Genomic DNA, 19261 nt, shown 5'->3' with positions numbered 1-19261 from the left:
GCATGATGAGAAAGCATGGCAATTTTTTCAGAAGCTCTGAGAATTCCCACTACCATGAACCTGACAGCTAGATTGTTGTAATCTAGCAGGCTGAGCACACTTTAGAGTTCAAAATGGCAGAGAATAGCTTTGTGGCATAGAAACATTAGTATATAATACTCACCTCATAAATGTAATTTCAAACAAGCTGTCTACCTATAAAACAGGAAAGCTGACTAATATTGGCTAGTTACCTATAAGAAGGAGGTGTGTCATCTAAAATTTTGTCTGTTTTCTCTACTCAGCTATATTTCCCAGCCCCCAGCCTGGGATAAAAGAGGAATTCAGCAAACGTTTGTTGACTGAGAGATTAAGTGAATGGATGAAAGGGCGAATTAATGATTGTAAACACACTCACTACTCATGTACTTTGGTGTCTTTGTGGGCTTTAGGAGCAATTGCTTCTTCTTCCATTCTTCTGCTCCTGTTAATTTCTCTCTTGTTATTCCTGTTAAATTACAGGATGGTTTGATATAATTTAAAATACCCCTTTATAATAATATGGGTGCCTCTGCAAAAGTTCTTTTATCTAGCCCGGTTGGCTATCTAATTGCTTGAAAAAATAAAAACCAACCAAACATAACCATGATATAAATTTTACCCCTTTACATTCTATAATAATAGGCTGTTCATCTTAACAAAGCAATTTCAGAATTTTTCTTGAACAAGCTCTGTTATTATTCCTAAGCTTCAATTATTAATAGTATCCTATCACCTCCTGCTAGCATCCTGCACTCCTGCCCCATGTTTCCTCAGGTTGGGTGTGACAAAGGCCTGCATATGACTGTGTGTTCTGTCTATGTATTGCACATAAATATCCTTGAGGACAGGAAAAGAGCTGGTGTGTGTGTCTGTCTGTGTGCGCACACGCACGTGCATGCACTTCCTTGGATTGTTCTCCATGGAAATCTCCCTCCAGATGGGAAAAGAGCCAAGGAGAGCCCGAGGACTTCCCTGACCCTAAGCCAAGGGTGTGGCAAGTGTGCTCACCATTATCAGCTGGTGCGCAAAGAGAAGGAGTGGGAAGGAGGAAAGAGGTAGCAGGGAGGAGGAGGAAAGCCGTTAGTGAGTGTGGAGATCTTTTAATTGCAAGAAAATAATCTGGGAGTGTAACATTTTTGCAGTATTTTAAAGTGTGCAAAGACTTCTCAGGACTAGCACATTCTCAAATGACACCTCTAAGACCCACCCAGGCATAAAGATCTTCTGAGGCTCACATAAACTTAATGCCCATTAAGGAGATATACAGAAAAAGCTCAGCCTTTTCCTCACTGGTGTACTTAATTATGTACTCAAGATAAGTAATAACCTTTAGAATGTTTTCACCCTGTGTCTGCCTGTGTTTTCTCTACTCAGCTATATTTCTATACTGAAACCTCTTCAAATTCATCCAGCATTCTTAAATTGCCGAATCCATTGGTTCTTTCTTAGATCACAACATTGGTGATGAATTTGTGGCATTATACGCTGAACACTCCCTTAAATACAAGGCTCTTAGCTCAAGATCTGACAAACCCAATGCACTTAATAAGTAAGAGCTCCTCTCATTAGCAAGCTCCTTCTGGCTTAGCTTCTTTGAGACTTGACTCTGTTAGTTTTCCAGCTACATTTCTAAATATTTTGAAATATTTTGGAATCTTTTATCTGATCTTCAAGGCCCAGACGAAGTGTTTTCCCCCAATAAACTTCCCCACTTTCGCAGTGTCAGAATTAATGCCACTCTCCCTTGTGTTCTCATAGCTTTTGCTCAGCTCCCATTATCTGACTAATCATGGCCGGCTTTGAATTTTAGTTGAGTGAATTGTTTTTTCAAGATAGTCTTGGTCTGTCCCACAGGCTGGAGTACAGTGGCGTGATCTCGACTGACTACAACCTCCAGCTCCAGGGTTCAAACAATTCTCTTGCCTCAGCCTCCCCAGTAGCTGGGATTACAGGCACACACCACCACACTCAGCTAATTTTTGTATTTATAGTAGAGACGGGGTTTCACCATGTTGGCCAGGCTGGTCTCAAACATCTGACCACATGATCCTCCCACCTCAGCCTCCCAAAGTGCTGGGATTACAGGCATGAGCCACTGCACCTGGCCCAAGCACGTATTTTATATCCCCAACTAAATTTTCAGCTACTTGAGAATTGGGCCATTCTTATTTATCTCAACACTGAGCACAACGTCTTGCACATGACTGGCTTTCCATAAATGTTGGTTGATTTAAAAGTTGACAACAAATATTAAATTGAAGCTTTAACTGCTTCCTGTTTCCCACCCTTCATAGCCAATCCCAAGACAAAGCCTACAGAATATTCATCTTCCATGTCTGTCCCAAACCCACTTTACATTCCTATTACAATCATCCTAGTTCAGAACTTTACTACCTCTCAAGGAGACTATTGAATAGATTCCTAATTTGTCTTCCTCCAAGTTTTCCAATTCTTCTTGATGATACGATCTGCGGTGAGCAGATTAATATTTTAAAACTATAACCTAATCATGTGATTCCTATCACATGATTAGGCATAAAAAATGCCTACCAAACTAATGTGCTAATTAATTATATTCCAGTCCTTCTATACTCTCTAGGTCTCTTGGTTCCTTCCCTTCTTCTTCTTCTTTCATAGCTCCTCTTCACTTACCATTGTTCTATTCCAAACATACCATGTTACTTTTCCTTCCATAATCACACCAACTTTATCCATCCCAACTTTTTACCTAGATGAATATCATTCTTGCCACCTATCAAAATCTTGCTCATCCTTAAAGTTGTCCTCAGGAAATACTTCCTGCTCCCCAAGCCCTCTACCCAGGCAAACCCATAGAATATTACGTGATTTTTTTCTCTTCATAAAACATTTTATTTATACATCGCTGAGGACACTACTCTAAGCTTTCTTACATCCAAGTCAGGTATGTACTAGTCTGATCTCTATTTTAGGTAGGGTTTATAAACAACTTGAAGGCTGAAATGCAGACTTACTCATCATTGTATTCCTCCACAGCACCAAAACACTACATTGCATATGGCAGAAATGCCATAAATATTCATTGAGTTTAAATGAACTGAAGCTTTTAAAAATAGCCAAAAATCTCAGGTTCCATGTAAGAAGAACGGGGCTCAAGCCAACTGAGTGTTGGCGTCTGTGATGATTGGTGTCCTCAAAATTTCCACTTAAGGATAATGACAGAATCAAGCTCCGCTAGAGCCAATGAATAATTTATTTGTGCACAAAACATTCTGTTAATGGAAATCTTTTTATGGCTCAAGATCTAAAATATATTTGCTGCCCTATAGTTATGAAATGTTTGCTTTAATCATTAGGTACACAAGGTAATAACAAACGATAATTACAGAATCATTATATACTCTTAAACTGATTTAATCAAGGGTATCTCTTCTGAAATTCAAAAACTCCTCAGTGGATGGGGATAGGAAGGATTATGCTGGAGCCAATCAACTCACTGCTACCATCAAATTTAAGAAACTAAGGTTTTCTGTTGTTAGAAATACCACCAATTGAAAGTGTAACTTTAGATACAAATGGCTAGTACCTTTTTTTTTAAGGCTCAATTAAAAATCTCCCTGCCTCCCCAAACTAGACTGCCTCAATCAACAAAACATATCAGAGAAAGAGAGAAGTGCATGTGTTTGCGCATTCCCTAGATGTTGCAGCCTGCCAAAAAAATGTTTCTTTGCTGTGCTATTTCAGCAAGTCGTGAGATGGCAATGATCATCCTCCTCAAAAGAAAAAGATAGCTATTTTTCCTGTATGTTTTTATTTTAAGAGGCTGGAAGGCACACTTCTGGCTGCTGAGAGTACTCTGACACGTACACATGTTCCTGAGGAGGTAAATTTGTAGGGGGATTTTGGCAGGGTTAAGGTTAAGAAAACCTAAAACCTTCCTAAGCTCTTGGGAAATATTTAAGGAGCTGAAAAAAAAAAAAAAAAAAAAAAAAAAAAAAAAAAAAAAAAAAAGAAAGAAAAAGAAAAAAAAAACCCCAGCAAAAAGAGGAAGATGATGAAGTCTTCCAGTGAAGTCCTGTTTCCAACTATAAACCCTCATGAAAAACAAAAAGTAAAGTAGTATAAAATACATACTTCTTAATCTATATTTATCTCAGACTCAACTGGGACACAATCAAATTCATCACACTACTACCCAAACCAGCTTCTCTCTTTACCTCACGTTTTGTATGAAAAGTGATATTCAAACTCCAAAGCTCAAAGCCTGGAGTCATCATTGACAGCTTCCTTCTGCTCCCCACCCCCAGAATGCACACACAGCCACACATGCTCATCCTAGACCCAATCAGGCAGCCCCTACGCTGGTGTCCTTCACATGGCCTGTGCCTGTCAATCTTGACCGCTACGCTCCAACCAGGCCCTCACAGCGGTCTGATCTCCCACCACACACAGTAGGCAGGAGGTCAGCAGGTACTCTGGGTACAAATGGCGAAGTGCCAAAGGCCAGATCCACGCCTGGAGCTCTTGCATACCTGGGATCCAGGGACAATTCCCAGAGGCAGTGAGCCGTGGAAGTGTCCAGAGTCCTAGGAAAAACAATTTGAGCTGAACGAAGCCACAAGGGCACCATGATGCAAAACCTGAGAAGTAAGGAACCGAGGGGGATGTGGGAGGAGGTCAGAACTTCCTGAACCTGGCATGCGAGTCTCCACTGAGGTCTGTGATGCAGTGCCTTCATATACGACCTAAGTGTGGGAGGAGATATACAGGGCACAACATGAGGGGACAACTCGTGTTCGAATTAATGGAAGTGCCTCCTGAGTGGATTCTGTGCTTGCAATGACTGCTGCTGCCTCCCACCCCACCCTCACCTCACCCGCCATCCAACACGGCCCAGCCAGAACCAACTCCCTAAAGCGCAGCTCTGACTGCCGCGCTCTCCTCCTCAAAGGCTTTCAGGAGCTGCCCACACCCCTTTGTCCAGCAGTCAAGGTCAGCTGTGCTTTGCCTTCACACTACACGGGAATCCCTCATTGTCAGAGGCCACATTTTATTTATCTCATTAAATCTTTTCAGAGATCAATTATTTTTGATGACATAGTCAAAAAAGGGATTGTAGTGGTTTTAGGTAGCGGTTTTAGGTTAGTTCTGCGGTGTGGAGAAGGGGTTTGTTATTATTTCACTTTAAGAGAAATTTTTGCACTAAAAAAATCACTAAAAAAAAAATCATAAATTTGTACTCATGACCTGCCTCTTGATATTTGATAAGTATCAAACTTGAAGATTCATCTCACAAATATAATTATATAAAAATAAACCTGTGTCCAGGTATCAATTTTCAGTCCTCAAGGAGAATTTTAAAAGAGAAACTCATAGCAAATATTTTTATTTAACTCAACAAATATTAAATGTTTACAATTTATTCAATCACTATTTTTTAAGAATAAAAACACAAACAAGCAACTTACAGTGCAGGCATATGAGAGGAAAATCTCACAAACATTACTTTATTATGAAGTCCAAGTACAAAAACGCAAACATAAAGAGGCATGAGAGAAATATAAATTGCCAACGGGTGATGAGGACAGAGGAGCTCAAACATGAAGAGAAGTAATACTACAATAAAATTATTAACCAGACTCTGCTGTCAGTAAAGGGCATTAACCCATAATGCAAATCGCATTTCTTAAATGTGATTAAGAAAGCTAATTTTTCTTTTGGCAATTCATGGGTGAGACGTCAGTCAATGTGATATCAGATTCAAACGTAAAATAAAGATCTCTATGTGGAGGATTTGGTCCAATATCCAATTAAAGGATTTATAGTGAAAACTTTAACTGCCAAGGGAACCAGCACTCCAGAGACCCTTCTTAACATGTAAGGATATTGTTTGGAAATCACAAGATTCTCAGATCAGGGACGTGATTGGGTAAACTTAACAGTTGGTATCATCGGGTTTTAGTTTCCAGAAGGTGATATCTGACAGAGGTCTGGAAAATTAACAATCCATAGCTCTCTACAGCATTTTGTTCCTTGGACTACCTCAAAATTCCCTAAAATTGTAAGATTTAACTCTGCCCCAAATTTTAATATGGCTGCCTTCTATTTCCTTATGTGAATCATAATAAGCAGAATCTAGCGACCACATCCACAAAGCTCCAATATTTCAACACTCCAGTTAACTTGACCGGTGACCTGGCAGTGACTGACATGTTATCTGAAGTTGGGAGAACCACAGATGGATTCTGTTCTGTGACTCACTAGTGCTGTGACTTTAAACAAATCACTCAACTAAAACCAACCCCCCACCACCAAGCCTCCGATTCCTTATAGACAAAATAAAGTGTGAGTAATAACTACATAATAGTTATTGCCTCAAATAAGATAATGTACATGGAAGCCATCTGTAGAGAGTAAAGCATTACTTAAATATTCATTCACGCCTTCATAGAAACAAAACATATGATCAGTCACTAAGATCCACTGTGTAGGTTTTGCATGGAGAGTGAAAAATGAGAGGTTCCTTCACACAGCTATCCTATACTGCAAACTGAAGGGGACAGGAAGGATAGACAGAAGGAGATACTATGAAATTATAGGAACGCAGCCTTCAGTCAGGGTTTCAGATGACTACTGTATGCTCGTGGAACAAAATGGGATTTACTCATACTACCAGTTTGGTTAATACTTAGTGATGGAATGATGAATATATGAATGAAAAGTTATTGAATGCATGAGTTGGTGAAGGTATAGCCAGGTGAAATTCTTGAAAAACAAAATCAGGAAGAGTAAAGTTGTATAGAAGAAATAAGAAAATAATTTTGGAAAAGTGAAGCCATGTAGCTCAAATAAGCTAACAGTAATGGGCTCCACTCACGTAAGTTAGAATAGCAAAACAAAGAGCATAAGAAATCCCAAAGCATACAAGAGTAAGGAGGCCATAAGAAATCTAGAGCATACAAAAGAGTCCACGTTTTCATATCAGTTTGTAAATATTAATACTAAAACATAAATACTGATACTCTCTTCTGTTATCTTTTAAAAACAAGGAACCAAACAGAAGAATTGTATGCATCTGAAGAGCTATAAAAATATAAAGGCATATCAAAGAGAAAGGAAAGAAAAATGGATGAATAATAGATTTGTCGAAATCACAAAATATAGCAATTTCCACAGAACATAAAATTATGTATTTTGGACGTCCTAATTTAAAGTAAGATTTCAGTGATGTCTGACTCCGAAAACTACTAATGATAATAATGACATAATTCTCAGCAAATTAATTACTGTTCTTTAACCCAATATTTTCCAATAAACATGAGATTCTTAATAATTTTCATCTTTTATTTAGGAAGGAATATCACTTACATATTTCCTAAATAATTATATTCAATGTAATGACAACATATAAATCTGATTACCCATGTGTTTAAAAGCCCAGATTCCAGCTAATATCACTTTAAAATGAATAATGTCAAGACAAGTCAAAACCATTCACTACTTGAAGTAGAATGGCAGGGCATGCAAAGCAACATTATTGTAAAAAATAATAACAATTTATATTTACTGAGTTTTACAAAAGGTACCATAAAAGGAAGAACATTCTAATGATAAGAATGTTCCTTTCTGACCTTGTGAACTGTTTTCTACTTACTAACAATTTGTGGTGGGAGGAGTTGGGCACATTTTTAAAATTTATTATTTGGAAAAAAAATTTATATTGAAAAAATTGCCTCATTTGGGCTAATGCATAGGACCAGGTTCATTGATAAAAGCACTAAGAAGTTGCTGATTATGTATTCCATATGCATCATGAAAATGCTTACTGATTCCATATGAAGTGCTTCCTTACCAAAAGAAGTATTTGATTTAATTGAGAAAATATGCCCAGCTCTTTGAGTAAAGACCATGTTGACAGGTTAAAGAATCAGTCACATGATAAATGAAATATAATTCTGGTTACATTTAACCGTTGACTGCAATGACGATGAAATCACTACCCTATTAATCACCATCATCATAACCACTACTATTTACTGAACTCCTACTACTTGCCAGGTACTTAATCCTCATAGAACCTATGAACTAAGCAGCATCCTTATTTAATGCAAAGCAATTGTTTCAAAGCAAGTGACCCCAATGAGCTCACTCAGCTAGAGGAGTCCAGAACTCACAATGCAATAAGCAAGAAGGCCACCTGCACTCAATGCCCAGGTCATGTCCATTCTCAGGAGGCACTGATAAAACAGTCTCTTGAACAAAATTGAAATTAGGTACCACCAATTTAAATGTCACTTAACACTTAGGGTACTTTGGAAATAACTGTAAAAGCCAAACTTGTTTGTAGACGGAAAATTAAATGTGTCAAACAAAGACATTTAAGTTAGTGGTTTGGATTATTAATTTTCATCTTCTAACATCTATTATAGCTATTGAAAATATTAAGGTCTTGCTTTTCAAACTTATTTAGTATCTCTCTTCCTAATGGGTTTTTCATCTAACTGCCTTATATCCCTTTAATTATCCAAAACTATTTTCAAATGGCACCACGTGCCCGTAACAATGAAAATTATTGGTCACAAATGAACACTGAATCATGAACCTTGCAAAATGAAAAGGGGTCTCTGGAATGTCCACCCTTGATATTTCTATACTCACTGGATGCTCAGAGGCTCCAATAGCAAATCAAGTTCTTAAGCAGTTTCCTTAAGAGAGATTATTTTAGACAAAGCTTAGGGCAGTTGTTGCCCCTGCATAAACTCTACAACACTATCTCTGAAAAACCATCTGACATCATCACATCTTAAGATGTTCACAGGTAAAGCAGACATTGTAAGTGGGTTTGGTTTAGAAGCTGTCTTCCCAAATGATTAGATACTTTCCTCTCTTGTTCATTATCATTCATCAGGTTTTAAAATAGCTTCGGTTTATTTGGAGGAAAATTAAGTAACAGGCTGTACAATTTTAGAATCATGAATAACATTTAGAATTTCGGAAATTCAAATCTTGTGACCTAAATTAGGAATACAATTTTTTTTTCCAATTTTCCTTACTGTGTAAAGGGTTAATTAAAGCATGAGTTTGCTTGGATTTTTTTTTTAAATTACCAAGCCCTAAAATCAGTATCATTTAAATTTCTGATGCCAAAAATCTGTTTGACAGAGCAGGCTTTACTATACTGACATTTTAACAGTAGCCAAAGTCCTGTTCCCACTGAATTCTGTCTTGGCAGCACCAATAGTTTGCTAAAAGCCTGAACTCCTCCTGGTAACTAATGTGTTCTCAACCTCAGGAGCTTTCCACAGCAGCTCAGTGCAACAAGGAAGCTGAAGCAATCAAGTCCTTCCTTAAGGTTTCTATTCTTATTACAGAAAACATGATTTCTATAAAATGAGAATGGTTGACAATATGGAAAGATGCTAATTTACTCCAAATGTTCATTGTATCTTAGATATGACTCAGATGAAATGCAATAAAATTACTTATTAAAACCTTACTCAAAGTAAAATCTGATATTTTTATATTGCCTCAAGATTATAACAAGCAAATCATCATTAATATATCAAATAAAAGAATCTGGTTTCAAACTGACATCTGATTCAAATGACACCACTTTCTATTCTTCAGCTAAAATCAGGTATTTCCAAAAATGCAATAAATATATGAATATTTTCATTTAGGTAACATCCAAAACATCTATCACAGGTTTTGAAAGCCTCAAATCATTACTGTCAAAATTTCACATAAAGCTTATTTAACAGTGTGCTTGACGAATCTTTCCAATAACTTTGAAATCAAACCATACAGAAAGCATTTGGCTTGACTTACCTAGTGGCTGTATGTTAAAGAATTGGTAAAAGAGCATTCCAACCAAATGAATTCACTTAATTTTTCAAGTAGATCTGATTACTATGGTCTTTTAAAAAATTCAAGGGCTCCACCTAATGAGGAAAAAACAAAGAATTGCATTTAAACCAGAGCATCATTATATAATCTATATATTAATAACACAAAAATCAAATCCAGACTATTACGATATTTACCTAAGTTACTGTGCTACTTAAAGCTATAAGACAACAAAAGCATCTATAAATTATGTTAAATTTTCCAGATTGGGGTAAAATGAATATTTAAGCATACAGAAAACAATAAAGGAATACAAAAAAGTGTGAAGAATTTGTTTTCAGAACTGACTGGCAGGTGGAAATAATGGCTACATAATGTCAGTTAAGACATTAAAATTAGAGATGAGGGGGAAATGCAATTTATTGCTTTGGAATTATACTCATTGATTCTTCTAATTTTCTATGCAATGAAAATTTGTAGGTGACAGTCCCTGAAAGCCATTAAGCCCTAGCTACATGCAATCTCTGTTGAGAAACAAAAACTAATATCTAGACAGATCATTTAAACATAAAAATGATCAAGAAGTCTTGGAGATAATTCATGAGCATGAATTTCCAAATTATTCTGAGAATGTTACACCTTGTCTCTACAGAAAGTGTTTACTCTACTAAGGGCTCATAAATAGCTTAATTAATATTTATAAATAATATTAGTTTATTCCATTCACTTTGCCAGTAGAAGCACTTTTCCTGAAATTCAAACCTTAAATTACTATCTCAGCTCTAAGAGAACATTTGAGAAAAAACAAGCAATAACTTAACTAGAGAGAGAGCATAAAGCGAACGCTGGAGGGATGAGCAGAAGAGTGAAATAGAAAATTGGACAGTTTCTAGCTACTCCCAAATTAGGTCTTCCCAGGCCTTCAAATATTAGTATGTTCAAACTTAGTAATACTTCAAAAAGTCCCAGAACGTCAAACACAATCATATTCAAGTGGCAGTCCAAAACTTATTCCAAAGCCATAAGCAGAAGATATTTTTATAATGCAATTTGAAATTAGCCATGTACTGCCATTCGTCCAAACCCACTAAACACATTAACAGAATTAATTGATAATCTCAGTATTAGAAAATAAAGGTTGAAACAGATTTGCTATCCACCAGTATTAGAAGGTAATTGCTCTAGAAAAGAACAAAACAAAAGATGTTGCTAACAACAGAGAAGACAAATAGCAGTTAACTATACGGACTAACTAGAAATACACAGTAGTCATGGGAAATATGTTTTCATCAAGAAAACCAGTGTCTAGATTCTAGTCTTACTGATATTCAATAAATAATTACCTAGGAAACTCATTTGGACATGGTCTTGAAAGACTTCTTCATTAACAGAGATAAATAATCTTTATTCTAGGGTTCTTGCCGTAAACATGATGAGACAAATGTCAAATGGTTTAGTTATTTAAAATTATACTGAATCAACAAAGACAATCACCTAAACAATGAACTGCAAAATGATTCAATGCACACATTTTTCTTTTTCTTTTTTTTTTTTTTTTTTTTTTTTTTGAGATGGAGTTTCACTCTCGTTACCCAGGCTGGAGTGCAATGGCGCAATCTCGGCTCACCGCAACCTCCACCTCCTGGGTTCAGGCAATTCTCCTGTCTCAGCCTCCTGAGTAGCTGGGATTACAGGCACGCACCACCATGCCCAGCTAATTTTTTGTATTTTTAGTAGAGACGGGGTTTCACCATGTTGACCAGGATGGTCTCGATCTCTTGACCTCGTGATCCACCCGCCTCGGCCTCCCAAAGTGCTGGGATTACAGGCTTGAGCCACCGCGCCCGGCCTAATGCACACATTTTTCACATTTGAATATCTAGAGTGGTGAAAATATTTCTGTACTCTTCCTAGCATTTTATGCAAAAGTTACAAAGTCTCTCTCAAATAATATTTGGGAGCTAGCTTCATAATATCACTTCTGAATAATTCCCAGGACGGTTTTATGCAGAAGCTAGAGTAACTTTTCTTTCAGTTAGTCACTTTCCAAGAAAAGAGGTAGGGCGGACCCTTCATGATAAAGGAAAAATTCAAGATTCTTAAAATCTCAATGATTTCTCAAAGTACAATGTAAAACCGACTTGTACAAAAGTCTTTTTCAGTCCCTCTTCATTTCTTAGGTAGAGTATCGTTTTCTAAAGTTATGTAATTGTTGCCTCATAAGAGGTCTTACATTTCCTACAGATAAGCAGTCATTAAGCCAGTATGTTAAAAGGCTTTTCACCTGTATTGCAGCAACTATGCTCTCATTTCTAATCATGGTGTCTAAGTGGTCAGTGACTTCAAACTACTTAGGAATTTTTCAGTGTTCCCACAGAGTGCCTAAAAGTGGTAGCAATGGTCATCTCATATCAAAGTTCAAAAGCACTAAGTATAAAATATATTAGTCACTCATTGGATGATTCAGCTAAATGACAGCTACTGATTAGCATGGAAGATGCAGATCTGTTGCCTGTACAACAGGTAAGCCTCACATACAAACCACTATATAGCATTTATTTAGAAATGTTCACTTCCTTAAAAATAATTACATATAATGAAATGAAAATAAACACACGATGGCAAATTGCCTACAATCGCTACACCACACAGTAGTGCAACACCTCAAATAATTTTATAACCTGATGAAAGTCATTGAATCTAAACTTCCTTACCTTTAATTTATTTTTATTACCTGCCTTACCAACCTGGGCACAGGTTGGGGGTTGGGAGAGGGACCCTTAGTGTTTTTTGACTCTATCAGAAAATCTAAATACATCTGACCTTTGTATTTCAGTCAGTTATATGTTACATGGTCTAAACAATGGAGCAATTTATCATTAGCTAATATTTGATTATGCTTGTCACCAATTGGTTTGTTTCAGTTATTTGCATGTAATAAATCAGATGTACACACAAAGCTGGGCTTAAGTAACTTTCTCTAGCTGAATGGTCTACCAGGAGTAGTACACAGGAACCATGCTCCCTGAGTTCAGCAAGACACTCCCTGGGAGCGGCTAAATTGACCATGCTGTTGTTGTAATACTGATCACAGTAAATGAGCATTTCGAGGAGCCCTCTAGAGTAGAAAACCACACTCTGGAGTAAGCTTGTGAATCTTAAGGTCTCTATAGACCTAACTAATTCTTAGTAGTCATCAAACACTCTCTTTTCATTGACAAGGAAACTGAGGCCCAGCAGCTCACTTGCACAAGGTCATGCAACTAGAAGCAGTTTACGTGACTACTATTTTGCTGTTTCCCCCTTTACATCATAGAGCCACTGTGCCTCTCATAGGCAAAAATTCAGTCATAGCTAGCAGGAGCTTACTGAGCACCAACTATGTTAAACTTGCTTATCAGCTTAGGATGGGAAGGAAAGGGGAAGAGTAATGAGGTCAGTGTGAGAAAACAGACCTCAGATGCTGGCTCCAAAGTATCCCCCTCGTCATGGTTACAATCAACTCACCTCTTCACAAACCCAGTGAAGAAGTGGCCAATGAAAATAGGAAAACCAAGAATACCTTGACACTGTTATATACTCAAGACACCTTGACATATTTTGCAGGGTTTCAAAGTGACACCTGAAAAGCCCTCCCCTTATGGCGAATTAGTACAGTTATCCTTAGTTATTTATATTATTTTTCCTTATAAACACATAAAAACATTGAAGATATTTTTAACCAGAAAAACACCATTTATCCCATCACCCAAACACAATTCTTTTCATTTTTAAAAATTTCAGTCTATTATTATTTGTCCCCATGTAAGCATATTTTCACAGAGATGTCCTCATAATGTACATATAATTGTGTATTCTGATTTTTCAATTTAACATTGCATAAGTATATGATTTCCATGAAATTCAGTTTTCATTTTTACTAGCCATATAATATTCCACACAGCTAACATAAAGTCATTTCCTTCATCATCCTTAAATGTAGTAACATTTCAAATGGTCTCACTTATTTTAATACTATGTATATTGTTTTTTCTTAGAATATTATCAAAAATAGGATTATTGAATCAAAAGAGAGAAATAGGTTTGTAATGGACTTCATATTTATGGCTATATTGATTTCAAGAGATTCAAATTATCTACAAAGCCACCAGCAGTATATGTGCATTCAATTTTCACCAAACTTCCTTAGCATTGCATATAACTAAAATCTTTTTTAGAGGCTTATTTCATGTAATATGATACTTAAGGGTTGCATTTTTGTTTTAATGGTGATCATAATTATTCTCTCACTTAAAAATTATTTGATTGTCTTTCACCTCTAATGTAAAATTATCTACCCATATAATATGACTACCTTTGGGTCCCAGTTTTTCTTATGAACCTAAATGGCCTTTTATGTAATATATACATTAATTTTCTATACATTTTTTCTGTAAATTTATTTTAACTATTTAATTTATCTGGCATATATTTAAATCCACAGCATAATGTACACATTCAAATAGTTCCGACGAATTAAGCTTGCTTTACTCTATTGCGTTATAGTATGTCCATTTCTTGGCTCACCATTTAGTTACATCAATCCACATATTTGGACTTTTGTTCAGACTGCCAGTATGATGTGACTGGCATTGTGTTAGGTAGTTTTCATGTGCATTATCACATGAACTTAGTGTGTTTGTGTTAATTACTGTAGTTTCATAGTATGTTGAAATCCACGTAGAGCTAGATTCTACTCTTCATTTTCTTTTTTCAAACAGTCATTGATATTTTCTTTTGAGTGTGTGTATATGTGAGAAATTTTCATCCACTTTTTCCAGATTATATTATTTAATTAAGTGTACTATTTGCCCTCCATATTCAGCCATACTCAGAATATTCCCATTAAGAGTCTGATTAAAATTGGGTTGAATCATATATAGAGAGTGAAAATGCCATATATGCAGAGATTCGTAATAATGTGCTATTTTTAATATGGGAAAACAAAATGTACATATGTGTCTGTGTGTGTGTGCGTGTGTGTGTGTATATGCATCTTTTCAACATTTTTTCCCATGTTAAAAAATACCATATTATTATGAATCTCTACATATAAGACATTTTAACTTTTATATTCAATAGATATTTATATTCTGCAAGTCTCCTGGTTCTCTGTCTTTCCTCGTTTCCACTCCACTTGCTTGGAAATACTTCCTTTCTTCATGTCCAGCAATTAAATTGTGTTAATTTCTCACAAGGTTCTCTGAATCACTTCCTTTACATGCCAGAAATACTGATTAAATAGAAACCAATTATTTAAAATCCTATCTTAAATAAAATGTATTAATTTCCTTGACCAAAATGAAATTAAAATTGCATGTAAACAATATCGCCACCACAAAATAATATCCCAAGGAACCATTCTATTTCTATAGAAGATTTACATGACAAAGTTCTGAGTTTCTTTAAAGCACAGCTGACACTCTGGGAGGCCAAGGCAGGCAGATCATGAGGTCAAGAGATGGTGACCATCCTGGCCAACATGGTGAAACCCCATCTCTACTAAAAATACAAAAATTAGCTGGCATGGTGGCATGTGCCTGTAGTCCCAGCTACTCAGTAAGCTGAGGCAGGATAATCACTTGAACCTGGGAAGCGACAGAGAGAGACTCTTTCTCAAAGCACACACACACACACACACACACACACACACGCACACACTCAGCTGAATGGCTTTGGTTAGCTAGAGCCCTCCTCCTTCCCCTCCACCCACCATTGTCTCTTATTTCTGCTATCTGTGAAACAGGTTTGAATTCAAAGAGAAAAAAAAAAAGCAGAAATACAAATCACTTAAAAGTATAAATAAAATGTTAAACTTAAGTTTGACTGAAAATAGTCTAAATTTTGTTGTGCATGTTAACTAAATCCACGTGTTATCCTCATTGATTTCACAAAACTTGGTACTCTCAAGGAATCTCATGGTTTACATAGCTGATAATAGTAGATGAAGAATTCTAGAGACTGTACTGAAGGGAAGAGAAGGACGAAGAGAAAAAATGGGAGGGAAAGAAGAAAGACCTGAATGTCTGTGTGTAGATAGGCAAATAAGGCCTGAAACTGTTTTCCACCCATACTTTGAAAGTCACCACCATGTGTCAAGTTCGTCAAGTTGAGTGAAAAAAGGAGTGATGTGCCTCTCCACTTTCCTGAAGAACCACGTAGAAAATGTGGCAAATATTTAATTTAAGCCTTGTTTCCTGAAAGATTGCAAGATGCCCACAAATTTTCTTTCCCAGAGTTCAAAATAGCAAGCTGAGTGGATGTAAGCACTTTAAGTGAAAAAAAAAAAAAAAAAAAAAAAAAAAAGTAAGGAAAAGGAAATCATACTTTCTGCTTCTTAGTATAAGATTTTTTTTTAAGGTTATTTAAAGAGATATTAGCGATATGGATCCTGTGGTTGTCTTGAATCAGAATACAAATACAGTCCTGGTGACCTAAGACAGAACCCCCTGGCCACATTTAAACATGATTTATTCTATATAAAGATTAAACTGACAACATCATAGTTACAGTAAGAGCGAGCTGTTGTCAGCTACAACCAGATACCTAAATCACAACAGGAAAACACTTGCACAGAGAGAAAGCTGAATGTTTCTAAGGCCTCTGCCCTTTCCAAAGAGAAAGACCTTCCTAAGCAGTGCTTTCTAATATTTTAACATGTAGATGAGTCACCAGGAGAGCTTGTTACAAATATAGGTTCTGATTCTGAAAGTCTACCCCAAAATTCCCAGGTGATGAGTTTGCTGGTCTACACTGTAAGAAGCGAGATTGTAGTCTGTAACAATAGTTTCCTACTAGCCAAACACCAGAAATCACAATTAACCAATTAAGAACGCTTGCTGGGTACCTGTGCCAGTAGTTACAGTAGATAATAAAGTACATAACGTGACCTGAGCTAACACAGAAAAGTATGTTTTAAAAAAATAAAAGCTAAATGCTAAAATGTGTGATAAAGACTCTAAGAATAATAGGAGTGAAGAACAGAAAGCCTTCCGTAGGGGATAGTGTGCTTGCAAATGGCTTCAAAGAGCAAACGGGAAGTGTGCAGCCCCAAGATGGGGTAAGGGGTGAATGCGGAGAAAGAAAGAGCAGGCCACCACTAAGGGCAATTCTAGAAGGGAGAGCCTAGAGTTCGCACAAGAGAAAGCTATGGTGCACCTGCTTTGTGGTTATAGATATTATCATTGGAAGCTTTTAATCAGAATTCACTTTTAACCAAGTGAAAGGAAACTCTGGCCTTGTTTAAAATTTGTCGGTTCGGAAATGATAATTCTATTCCAGGACAGGAAAGAATGGGTAGTTTTGCCTTCGTCTTATGCAAATTTTCTCCACTGGCAGCAGCAATAGTGTTATGAATGGCATTTTAGGTTTGTGCCTGGGAGCACAAAATTATCATTTTTGTACATATATTTATGCATATGTATGCCTTTGGTTAACATATGTTTTTAATGATTAAGACTTGTAAGAGCATTAGAATCATAACTTTATACTACAATAGATTTAACAATTTTCTCTTACTTCGAGTACTTGAATTTTACTTTTATTATAAAGATAAACCCTTTTTTTCTCCCGTAACATACTTTGGGATGGCACATACCCACACAACACCCTCAACTCCAGCAATATTCTTCCATTCTTCCCTTTCCTCCCACACTGGCTGACAATGGGAAGAAAACATATCCAGAAACAGAATGAAGTTATTAATGAATTATACTTTAGGTTTTTTTTTTTTTTAATCTTAAAGAGTTTTTCCTGCCAACTCACAATATGTTGGGTATTGCACAATAGATTCAACAGAAAAGCAACCGAGGTTTCCAAAGGTCAATACAAACATAAACTTTAAATCTCCGAACTTTATCTTTTAACTGAAGAGAATTACAGAGGGATGAGGGTACCCACAAGCTGCAAGAGGGAAGTACTTGAAAGAGAAACCTAATATTTTTGCACTCCTAAGTCAGGTCAGCAATCTTACTGAGTTCTAATTCCACCTTTTTGTCTTGGGAACTATCAAATTCGTCATCTTATTGTAAGCATTAAGAAATGGTATTTGGAAGACTTACAAATCTTAGGTTTCATATTAATGTTAAATGCCGTGACTATGGTTTAGCCACAGTTACTGTCTAAGGTATGTTCCTGTCTTACCAAACTTGACTATGCTTCCTGTTCTTAGCAAGGAAGTCAGAATTTAGGCAATGCATTATGGCAAAACTGCTATCTAATCCATCAAAGCTTGAGTGTTACAAGATACCTGTTCACTGCAATTGGGCTGAACAAGGTCCTAGTATTCAGGACGTATGAACAGTCACCTTCCCTCCCACCAATCCAATGCACACACACATAAAACCCTCACTAATGACAACAAAAATATATGAATATGAGAATGCTAAGTTACTGTTACCTATGAATGGTTGCAAAAACAATAAACAGAAGGCAGATAGATACACCCTGTTGAGACCATGAAGTGTGTCTTCTTCAAATCTCTTCCCCTTTCTATCCTGACCCTGTTTAGGTGTCCTTGCCTAAGCAGGTCCTGGGGTCTTTGCAAGCTGCACTCTGCATCTACTGCAGAGAAGAGCTGATAAGATTTTTCACACTAGGTTGTCAAAAATGTAACATGTTCTCATTATGAAAAAATGGACATTATGAAAACAACAAAAATATCGGGACATCATGAAACTCAATACAAACAAATAAATGTTGGTGAAGAGATATATGTGGGGGAGGGGTTTTACAAGAATGGAAGCAAGATGTCCTCTGTGGGAAATATTATCAATCCTATTAAGTTACAGTGCAAGGTGTGTCGTAGACACTAGAAGCACATATAGCCCACTTTCAGTTCTCCAAGGTGATTTTTATTTGAATTGAAGTTGCTCTTCTGAAAACAATTAATCAATGATAAGTTCTCTTTCCCTCCCACTCTCTCTTCAAAGTGTGCGTCTATATACATGTCTTTTGACTAATTATAAGGCATAGTTCCATTTTTTTCCTCCTTAGTATCTATCACTATGATCATCTGTGTTTATGTGTCACCTGCTTTTAGAATTGCCCATGGCTATAACCAGAAGTTACAGAGTTAAATTTGCAACAGCACAGGCTTCTAACTACAAGCCTGGGACCATGGTGGAAACAAACGTTCAGTTAAGGAACATTTCCCAAGCGAGAACTGATGTCCTCACTAACTGCGCTGCCAGGCTTAGATCAAATGAAGGTCGATGCAATGTCCCCAGAGGAAGCTGTTCAACTCGCCTGGTCGGTTCCCCGGAGCCCTGCCAAGGAGGCTCTTCAGATTGACAGCACCCTGGCAGAGCTGCTGTCTTCCCCAGGCAGAGAGGCCCTCCCCCGGACAACAGGCTGGGTGCAAAGCCATTTTCCGTAG

The 19261-nt window shown here is 36.8% G+C and overlaps 1 protein-coding gene across 14 annotated transcripts in view; it reads right to left on the bottom strand.

The window, feature by feature from the left end:
• Positions 1 to 19261, bottom strand: part of HIVEP2 (HIVEP zinc finger 2) — a 191528-nt gene that overhangs the window by 73742 nt on the left and 98525 nt on the right. For 13 of the 14 annotated variants that reach the window (XM_074397362.1, XM_074397372.1, XM_074397361.1 and 10 more), the window contains one exon: positions 9829 to 9941. The exons of the other annotated variant lie outside the window; for it this stretch is intronic. The gene's annotated coding sequence lies outside the window, so the exon portion shown is untranslated. The remainder of the gene's footprint in view (positions 1 to 9828; positions 9942 to 19261) is intronic. 14 annotated transcript variants of the gene reach the window in all.

Source organism: Saimiri boliviensis, chromosome 4 (assembly GCF_048565385.1).
Source record: "Saimiri boliviensis isolate mSaiBol1 chromosome 4, mSaiBol1.pri, whole genome shotgun sequence".
NCBI lineage: Eukaryota > Metazoa > Chordata > Mammalia > Primates > Cebidae > Saimiri > Saimiri boliviensis.
Note: the sequence above shows the minus strand (reverse complement) of the source record. Positions and strands in the feature narration are given on the sequence as shown.